Source organism: Nothobranchius furzeri, chromosome 10 (genome assembly GCF_043380555.1).
Source record: "Nothobranchius furzeri strain GRZ-AD chromosome 10, NfurGRZ-RIMD1, whole genome shotgun sequence".
NCBI classification, from domain to species: domain Eukaryota; kingdom Metazoa; phylum Chordata; class Actinopteri; order Cyprinodontiformes; family Nothobranchiidae; genus Nothobranchius; species Nothobranchius furzeri.
The window spans coordinates 17261152-17267200 of NC_091750.1; the positions used below are offsets into that span (position 1 = coordinate 17261152).

Consider the following 6049-nt stretch of genomic DNA (forward strand, 5'->3'; position numbering starts at 1 on the left):
ACCAGAAGCAGGCCTGTGTGTTCTATGCAGTCAGAGACTGGTGTACTAAACGTGTGTGCGGCCTCAATCCAGATCCATTCTTTTTCTTTTTGGAGGGAGGTGCTGGTACTGGCAAATCCATGGTTGTCAGATGCATTCACTCTGAAGCATCCAAGATTCTGAGCAGACTGCCTGCCGAGGATGTTGACCTTTCAAACCCAACTGTTCTGCTGACGTCATTCACGGGAACTGCTGCGTTTAACATCGGTGGCACCACACTGCACTCGCTCCTCAAACTACCCAGAAGCCTGAAACCTCCCATTCAAGGACTTGGTAACCAGCTAGATGAAGTCAGGTGTGAACTTCTGAATGCAGAAATCCTTGTTATAGATGAGATTTCCATGGTTTCAAAGCCTCTGTTTGCCTACGTGGACGCTAGACTGAAACAGATTAAAGGAAACCAGAGACCATTTGGTGGAATGTCAGTTTTAGCTGTTGGAGATTTTTATCAGCTACCACCAGTTCGACAGTCTAAGCCCCTCTGTGTCTACGACCCATCAGACATTGACCTTTGGCAGCCATATTTTCAGATGATAAGTCTGACTGAAATCATGCGGCAGAAAGATGATGTTGCCTTTGCAGAGATGCTGAACAGGATCAGAGTGAAGGAAAAGACAGATGAGCTCTCTCCAGCAGACAGAGATATGCTATCACGCACCATCACTGAACCAGAACTCTGTCCCTCTGATGTGCTGCACATTTTTGCCACCAACAAGGATGTGGAAGCTCATAACTCAGCAACACTGGAACGGCTGCACGATAACATCATCACAATAGATGCAGATGACTTCCAGAAAGACCCACGAACTGGCAGAATGGAGAGGAAAGACACACCTTTGAAAGGAGGAAGAGGTGAATTGTCTGACTGTCTGAAAGTGGCTGAAGGAGCTCGAGTCATGCTGACGAGAAACATCAATGTCCAGGATGGCCTGGTTAACGGTGCTTTTGGTAAACTGGTTAGAGTGATAGCTTCTGAAATAGACCCCCAGCACATTTTTAAACTTGCTCTGAGAATGGATAACCAGTCATCTGTCAGGAGCAACCGCCATGGAGCTTCTGGGTCTGATGATCTTGTTTACATCGAGAGAGCAGAGGACAGCCTGAAGCAGAGAGGAGGTGTACGCAGACAGTTTCCTGTAAGACTGGCTTTTTCCTGCACCACTCACAAAACTCAGGGTCTCACGACACATGCAGCTGTGGTCTCACTGAAGAACATCTTTGAACCTGGAATGGCATACGTGGCTCTGAGTAGGGTGACTAGCCTCGGTGGACTGTATCTCCTGGGTTTGGATGAGAGAAAGATCTACGCCAATCCTGATGTGACTGCAGCACTCCAGAGCATGAGACAGGCCAGTGTGGATCAAATGATGCCTCTTCTTCTGGTGAGAGAAGCAGTAAGCAGACCTGACACTTTGACCCTAATTCACCACAACACCGAGGGTTTACCGGCTCACATCAATGACATAAAGAGTCACCACGAACTGTCTTTAGCAGATGTGTTGTGTCTGACAGAAACACACCTGCAAGGTTCTTTTGTTGCAGAAAGTCTTGTTCTGGATGGCTACACCATGTTCAAACGCAGCAGACACCAGTCCTACACCAAGTTTCCTCAGATGGCCTGCAAGAGTGGTGGTGGAGTTGCTGTTTATGTGAAAAAGCACATTCACGTCCGTGAGAAACGCTATGTGCACAATGTGACTGATCTGGAGTTTTTGGTTTTGAAGGTTGAGACACCGTTTCCAGCTCTGATTGCAGTCATTTACCGACCTCCAGACTACATCATGAGACCATTCATGGAGAACTTGGTAAGCCTTTTAGACTCTCTAGAGGTCATGGACTGTCATCCAGTCATTGTATGTGGCGACTTTAATGAGAATCAGTTTTCAGGTGGAAGGAAGCAGATTGTAGAGCACTTTCAGTCCAGGGGGTATGCACAGATGATCACTTCCGCCACCACAGACAAGAACACACTGCTTGACCTTGTTTTTATCTCTCAGCCCCAGCGGAGCTTACATTGTGGTGTCCTGAGAACCTATTATAGTTACCATGACCCGGTTTTCTGTGTGTTGTCCTCTAGCCAACCATGAAGTGAGGTGAGTTTTAATCATGGACAAGTGGAGTGACGTGTTAATGCAGAATAATGTTTTATTTTGAAAGTTTGATGATTTAACAGGATTGAATCAAATTTTTTCTAGTATAAAGTCTGTCTGAAATGAGAATCATGAAGTTTCACTTTGCTTTTAGCCTATATTTATAATCACAGTTTAAAGCATAAGTTATTGGATGACAGGTCATAATTATGGAACATGACAATGCATTTTTCTGATTGTTCTAAATATTGTAAATCACTACGTTGTTCATGTAATTACATTTTCTACCTTTTTATTACTATGGATTCATGTTTTCTACTACAAACAATTTTATTCAGAACATTTTTACAGATAAAATCTATATGAAAACTGATTTAGACAATGGCGGTCTGTGCATTTACCTGGGTGGGTGGGTTAAGGGAGGGTAAATGCACAGGTCCGACCATTGACTGCATAAAACCAGCCGGCACCCCACTAAATAGGGGGAAGGGGTGGTGGGGTGGGGGTAAATTTTCTTTTTTTGTTAGGTTTTTGGAAGATTTATCTCACACAGGAGACATGTTCTCCTGTATCCTTTGATAAAACACCTTCAAGCTTCTTCAACATCAGCACAACCCAAAACATCTCAGCATCAGCTTCATGAACTGATGAGTCAAACCTGCACTGCCATTGCTGGACCACACAGGGACATCACAAAGACTGCTGTTCCACGAGCTCTCATCCCACAGGATACAGCTCCTGTCAACCACCACCTGACCTTCTGGCTCTAAGAGCTTCACCTTGCTGCTGCCACTCTCTACACCCGCTGTTCTGAACCATCAAAGACATCTCTGCCTCCTGCCAGGGTCCAGGATCATCTCAGATGATGGAAGGTGTCAAATCTTTCCTGTTAATAATGTTATTAAATGCTAAATATTTCCTTCATGATGTTTAATGAAGTAGAAAAAATGTGTTCTCCAGTTTCAGGTGTATGAATGTTAATTATTGTCTTTTTGCAGGTTTCTTCTGCCTTCATGTTACATCTGAGAGCACTGAACCAACTGAAACATTTATCAACACTCAGTGACATCTGGGTGTGGGACAGACCTGGTCAGGAGATGTTTATTTTCTTTTGCAGGACTCTAAGGTATTTGATAACATTTTATCATTAGTTTCATATTTTGGTGCTTTAACACTAATGTAATATTTTATTTCTCTGTATTGTTGGTACAGTATCTTCCTTGATGCCTGCATATCCTCCTCTGAGATTCCTGTGTCACCGTCTGACCTCGTCTGACTCTGGTTGCTGCAGAGATGCTGTTCATACTCATTTCCTACTTCACTTTTGCAGCATCATGTCTACCTCATGAGGCATAAAGGTAACAAATCAACATTTTTACCTCCTTGGTTTAAAACACATTTCTATTTGAGTAACAGACGTGTTCTCTGTGTTCTTGTCTTAAATGCCTGTAGCTGAACGTCCTGTGCTACAGCAGCAAACACTGAAGCCGCAGGTTGTTGCACCAATAAACATCCACTCTGGCATGATCACACTAACATCTTAACACGGACACTCATTCAGCTGACGGTTTCCATCAGCAGATCCAGGAAACAGGAAAATGTCCCATATGATCAAACTGGAACTCAGCACTCATTTCAAGGCTGTCTCCACTTTATTTTGTCACCTGTCAGTTAAATGAACCATTTATCTATAATATGTATCTGATACATTATAGTTTTCATTTGCTTTAGTTTCTCCTCTCTGTTATTATTGTTAAAGGATAATGTAGAACTACAATGATGGAGGTAGCCCTGTGACAGGCTAACCCAGTGTTAACACTGACCAGTAGGCGGGTTTAGGCAAGGCAAGACTCACACAAACATATCATATGGTCACCTGCATCAGTGTCAGGTGCTGTCTGATCCAAACCCAGCAATCTTGTAAATATAGAACATCCCTACTTTAATACTTTATGTACTGAAATTGTTAAATTCCAAACAAGTAAAAATGAGTAAGCAGCTCCACTTTCTATCTGCTCTGTGCTTGAGTGAGTCCTGTCTGGGTGTGGGGTGTCGGCTGATATGTAGGTATAGGACAGGTGTTCCACATATGTGCTGTGACACCAGGTAAACTCATACAACACACCTCAGTGTTGAGATGGGAGTCAAACTGAAAGTATTCAAAGATGAACCGGTCATATCTAGTGAAGTGGGGGCTTTTTGATAAAAAATCTGACCTCAGGTCATACAGGTGACCAGGATTCTAAGATACATTAAACCAAACATCCCAAATTTAGGTATTTATCATGATTTTGATCTGTTTTAAACTCATTTTAAAGAACAGCTGTGGTATCAGAACACATTGTGTGAATATTTTAGCTTAAGGTTAACCATTAAGGTTTAACTAAACCATTTTTCACTTTTACATTTACAAGTTTTATAGAATACATTTTATTTTATTTATTTAACTAGTTCTCTGACTCACTAACTGCAACCAAAGCCCTGACATGTTCTCCTCTTTCCCCAAAAAATCTGAACTAGGGAGCATTTATAAAACTATGACAAACAAACAATCCTAATTCATGAATTACTGACCAATTTATTAACTCAGTTGACAGTATTTAAGATAATACTGAATTGTGCACACACACACACACACACGCACACACACACACACACACACACACACAAACATTAAGTGGAATGTTACCCTACGTACAGTGTGCTGCATTCACCTTTTAAGTTTTTAGTTTCCAAGTCAGAATAATGTTTAAGTTTTCTTTTTTGTGTTGGATGTCAGTGAGCTCATGCCTTCATCATAAATATACTTTGTTCTTAAAATAGTTTGAGTTAAAAAAACAAATGTTGTGTTCAGCTTAAAGCATGTCTCCACAGTACAAACAGGTGCCGTTGTCATAGTTAAATTATAATCATAATGATTATAATTTAAGGATGGTTGGTACAAGCTTCCATATCTGTAATTTTATAGTCTTTTTTATAACTGACTTTTCTTTTAATCATTTTGACCTCTGAGTTTTGTGTTTTAAGTCCTTCTTATTAGTGAAACCTTCTTTCAAACATTCATTTTCTAAAACATTTTTTTTTCATTATTTTAACAAGGTTTTAAAATGTGCATTAGTGTTAAATGCTATAAGCTTTTGTCATTTTTTTCTTTAAATTCACTTGAAATTCTTTTAATTTGAAAACATGAAATTATTTTAATTATTTTTCTCATATTTTAAAAAAATTACTTGATTGATTTTATAAATTGTAATAATTAAATTTTCAATATTTTTTGTTCTTTTACTGTATTTTTTTAAATTTTTTATTATGCTGTCCTACAACTTTAACGTTTAAATAAATATGCTATTAGAATTTGCCATGAATTATATTAACATTTTACTTCTAAACTAACCTGTTTTAACTCAAATTTTCTGTATTTCAATAAAAAAAATTTAACTTAAAAACATTAAATACTTCCTGGATTTATCACAATTTCTTTCTGGTCCACTCACTTTTATTTTTGATTAGTTGAGAGAAATTTAACAATTTAGAGATTTCAAGTCTGTTTCATTACGTTTTATACTGTTTTAAACTATGTGAAGCAATTTTTGATTCTATGTCTATGCTAAGTGCTTTATAAATAAACTGTACATCTATTGTGACCATTTTACTGATTTTCATTTTTTGTTGTTGCATCCTTTTTATATATATATTTTTTTTAAACTAGTCCTACTCAAATAACAGATATTTAAACATTTCAGCTGTCCAGTTTTTAAAATAGAGTTCAGTCATTTCAATTTGCTACTGTTTAGGATTTTTTTCTCCAGTCTTCACCTACTTTTTCGACTTCATTACACTTGTTCATTATTTTTCCTTCTAAGTCGTTAAATACATTCAGCTCCTTTTGACAGTTTTGCTTGATTCAGCTTCAATTGAGC

At 38.9% G+C, this 6049-nt stretch overlaps 1 long non-coding RNA gene across 1 annotated transcript; it reads left to right on the forward strand.

The window, feature by feature from the left end:
* The first annotated feature begins 2539 nt into the window (after positions 1-2539).
* Positions 2540-5181, forward strand: LOC129162445 (uncharacterized). The gene is made up of 3 exons (XR_011521694.1): positions 2540-3255; positions 3342-3487; positions 3582-5181. It is a non-coding gene; the product is annotated as an uncharacterized lncRNA (long non-coding RNA).
* Positions 5182-6049: the final 868 nt, after the last annotated feature.